This window comes from Camellia sinensis, chromosome 8 (assembly GCF_055761805.1).
Source record: "Camellia sinensis isolate YWXY chromosome 8, ASM5576180v1, whole genome shotgun sequence".
Taxonomy (NCBI): domain Eukaryota; kingdom Viridiplantae; phylum Streptophyta; class Magnoliopsida; order Ericales; family Theaceae; genus Camellia; species Camellia sinensis.
In genome coordinates this window covers 37,823,061-37,827,362 of record NC_138968.1, presented here as the reverse complement: position 1 = coordinate 37,827,362, position 4,302 = coordinate 37,823,061, and the positions used below count along the sequence as shown (strand labels likewise).

At 30.2% G+C, this 4,302-nt stretch overlaps 1 long non-coding RNA gene across 2 annotated transcripts; it reads left to right on the top strand.

The window, feature by feature from the left end:
* Positions 1-2,512: 2,512 nt before the first annotated feature.
* LOC145796511 (uncharacterized) lies at positions 2,513-4,063 on the top strand. 2 transcript variants are annotated; one of them, XR_014336976.1, is made up of 4 exons: positions 2,519-2,646; positions 2,820-2,838; positions 3,242-3,326; positions 3,833-4,063. It is a non-coding gene; the product is annotated as an uncharacterized LOC145796511 (long non-coding RNA). The 2 variants fall into 2 exon arrangements; XR_014336977.1 differs by lacking the exon at positions 2,820-2,838 and having other exon boundaries at positions 2,513-2,646.
* The last annotated feature ends 239 nt before the right edge of the window (positions 4,064-4,302 follow it).

The window sequence follows — 4,302 nt, the reverse complement described above, 5'->3', positions numbered from 1 at the left end:
AAGTATATTTATTGGGGGTTCAAACTAGCCTTTGGTATTTTACCTTTGAAGAAAGTATATATGTTGAATGGATACAATCTTTGGTCCAAGGATCCTTTGTCCTTAAATAATCTTGTCTTCTTGTCTCAAATCATTCATAACCATTGAATATGTTTTGAGATTTTTATATCTTAAAATTCTCGTATGATCCAATGGGAGTGAGTGAATTGGGACAGAGAGACATGATTATTTGGGAACAGGATCCTTACTACAATATTTGAGAGTGGATTTGGTTGTTGGACCAAATTATAACCGTTGGATGAAATAATAGTTATCGCATTAGATATTTTTTTTTAGTGAAGTGATAAAATTTTAATAAATTAATAAATTAAATTACAACGAAAAATATCACGATCACACTATCGACTCAAATTTCAAATTTCAGACATTTTCAATATTCCTAAAGATACTTACATAAACCACCCAACCTATAATCCTATCCTAAAATCTTCTACTCATCATGGTCTTTGGCTTACTTACAGATTGTGATCATCTCCATTGCATATTTATAATAGAAAAGTTCCATTACATCATCTAATGATAAGTGTTATAAGTGTTATGATCATTTTTAATTTAAAATAATTATAAATTTACTTTTATATTTTATAGTTATTAAATATGTAATGAAAATCTTTCATGAATGGAAAAAATCAAAGCTCTTTCCACTACATCCCAAACTTGCTCTATCTCTCTCCCTATCTCCAAACCCACTTTTCTCTTTCTTTTTTTTTTCTTTTTCTTTGTTTATGAGGATTACCCCTTATAATTATTTGATTTTTATTTAATAGTTTTGGGGATTTTCTTCTTCTTTTTCTTTTTCCATCAAGAACTTTAAATTCAACTTCTCAAAAAAAAAATTGGCAAATAAAAAAGAACAACATTAATACAACCAAAAGAAAAGTTCATAGCTGACAAGAGATGACAAAACCTGGATTCAGATACAATGAGATCACTACCAGCCAAGAGCAAAGGATAAAGAAACAACGGGAAATTGTATTTAAGTTGTGCGGTGAAAAAATATTTTTATTTTTATGGTGGTATAAGTTTTTTGTGTGTATAATGTAAATCATTTATGTGTATGGTAGTCTATTTTGTATTTTCGAGTTGCACCATAAAAGATTCCATGGGTAAATTATACTTTGTATTTTTACGCTTTGCACGAAATCTCATTGTGATCTTTACACTTGAAATTATGATATTCAAATCTCTACACTTTTGGTCAATTGTCGATCTTCTCCTTCTATTACTCCATTGTTTCAAGTCTGACAAAATCCAGTCATGTAACAAGCATATGACTATGAAATGAAGGCAAGAGAAAAAAATCATCCATATTTTTTTATCAATACACACTTTGTCCACATGCTTAGTATGTGAGAGTACAATATATATATTTCATATGCTGAAAATAAGGACGAAAAGGTTATAAAAAAAAAAGAAGATTTTTTGAATTTTTTTTTTTTAAAAAAAAATGTAGTAGAGAAATCGAAAAGAAATGAAGACGAATAGATAGGAGATTGTGTTACTATGAAGAAAAGGGCTTCATGATTCTACTTTTTTCAAAATCCTAGTTTATCTCCTTAATCGTTCACAATTTATATTTGTTTTGGCTGAATACAATTATAATTTGATGTAAATTTTAGATCAAAATATGTACACGTGAGAAATGAGAGTGATTTTTCTCTTTTGATCTCATTTTATAGTCATATACTTGTTGCATTCCTAATTTTTGTTAAAGACTTATATGGTGAAGTAATAAAAGAAGATATTGATACTTGACTAGAAGTATAGGGAGTTAACTATCACAATTTCATATGCAGGGATTCAAAATGAAATTTGATGCAAAATGTAGGGATTCAAAATGTAATTTATCCAAATTTCATAAATATTGAAATTACTTTTTCACTGTTCAACTTATTTGCTAATTATCCAAGAAACAAAGCAACAACTCCAACAAAAAAAATTAAGGGAAATTATACCAATAGTACTTCTATTTTACTCTTTGTATCATAAAATTTTCTAAGTTTAAAAGAGAGATGATTTACAAACAGAAAATATATACTTTGGGTCGGGGGGTTATCACTTACAAAAAAAAAATACAACATTTTTTAAATTGAAAGTGTCATCCTTCTAGAATTTTTATACAGAATTTCTACAAAATGATATGACATTGGTCTTTTTTATAATAAAAGATAGGGCTGAGCAATGAATCCGTAAAATCCGTAATCCGATCCGGTCCAGTCCAATCCGATAGATTTGGATTGGTTTTTTGAATCCGTGGTTCGGTTCCGGATTGAAAATTTCAAAATCCGTAGACCACGGATCGGTTCCGGATTGAACCTCACGGTTCCGGATTGGAACCGATCCGGACCATCTAGAAATAACCTATATTTTTATACTATATGCCTTCCCACACCATATAATTTCTTATATGATATAAAAACTAAAATGTGACCTAAACCTAATCCAGCGGCCTCACTCATTCTCATTCATGCCTCTCACTCTCATCTCAGGTCTCTATATCGATGGTGTCTCTTTCTCTTCTCTTTCCCATCTCAGACTGAGTTCTCTCTCAGACTCTCACACTCTCATCCATCTCAGTTCAGATCGGTGTGCTACTGCTCGCCTCTCTCTCTCTCTCTCTCTCTCTCTCTCTCTCTCTCTCTCTCTCTCTCTCGGTGTTCTCATCTCTCATCTCTCTCTCGGATCGGTGACTATTTTTGTTCATTTGTATGCTTGTGTGTTTTTATTAATTTGTTGCTTTGTGATATGGCTCATATCAGTGGTATTGTTGCTGCTCAGGTACATTTCTTGTTCTTGTTTTTATTTTATTTTTTTATTTTTATGAATCTGATTTGGTTTTGTTTTATTCAGTTGTGTAGATCTGCATGTGGGATTTAAAAAATAAAAAATAAAAATAACTTTGAGCTTTTATGATGGTGCTCAGTGAGAGATTATTGGATCTGGATGTATTACTGAGTTTTTCATGTTCTTGATTTGCATTATTGGATCTGTATTAAAGTTGGGGCTTTAGAGTAGGTTAAATTGTGTAGTTTGGATCTGGGTTTTGTTGGTTCTTCTTTTTGTTCTTTTGTTACTTAGATATTGTTTGCTTGAATGAATTCTTAAGACTGTCATTTGGATCTTCTAAATTTCATTTCTTTAGTTCTCTGATTCCCTGTTGCTTTTGTTATATATTTTCCAGTTAAAGGTCAAGGTTTTGAAGTATTTTCAAATTTTAGAATATATAATTCTATTATATTTTGGAAGCTTCAACAGCAGAATGAAATGTAAGTTCTAAGCCACTTCTTTTCGAAAGATCTGTATGAAACAAGGTCAATTGGGTTCTTTATTTAGTTTATTATTATTATTTTTTCATATCCTTTTATAATAATGTTATACCTACTTTTATTCATTGTATAAATTCTATTTAAAATTTACTCTTTTTTTTTATTATATATTATTGCTAATTCTAAGACTTATTTAGTGTTTAATTGATAGGATTTGATTTTATACTCTCTTTACATTTAGAGATTAATGATACGAGTATTGATTACCTTTATTGCATCCCAGTTTGTGTATTTTTGTTAGAATGTAATTCAATTTGGATAATATCTGTTTCAACCCAATAAACTTGGCTCTTTGTTCAGAAATCTGGACTAATGAATAGATGGTTAGCATTGGCCAAGTTCATATGTTCTTGACTCATTGTTTCATGTGAACTTCTTGTTGTTTTTATTAATTTGTATGCTTGTGTGTTTTTATTAATTTGTATGCTTGTGTGTTTTTATTCCAGGCTTTTGTCCATTGCAGAAGAGACTTTAACAAAGTTTCTTTCAAAGGCCACTGGAACCGCTGTAGAGTGGGTCCAAATGCCTGGAATGAAGGTATGGCTGTAACTTTGGAATAATATACGATCTTTTATTTGAAATACCTGCATTATTATTTTATTTTGTATTTCAAACAAATTAATCAGTATTGGTGAAATTGAGAGGTAAAAATAATTAAATTGATCTTTTCATGTCAAGTAAAGTACAAAACACAGTGATAACATTTGAGACACCTATAGCTGTTGGAAATGTTATCACTGTGTTGGAAATGATAACATTCGATAGCTATAGCTATTAGAATGAAAATGTAATGTCTATATTTTTTTTTTGTTATTTAATTATTTAAATCCGTGGTCCTAAACCGATCCAATCCGTGTTTCAACGGATTGGTTCGGATTGGTTCCACAATTTAAACGGATTGGATTGGTTCCAATTT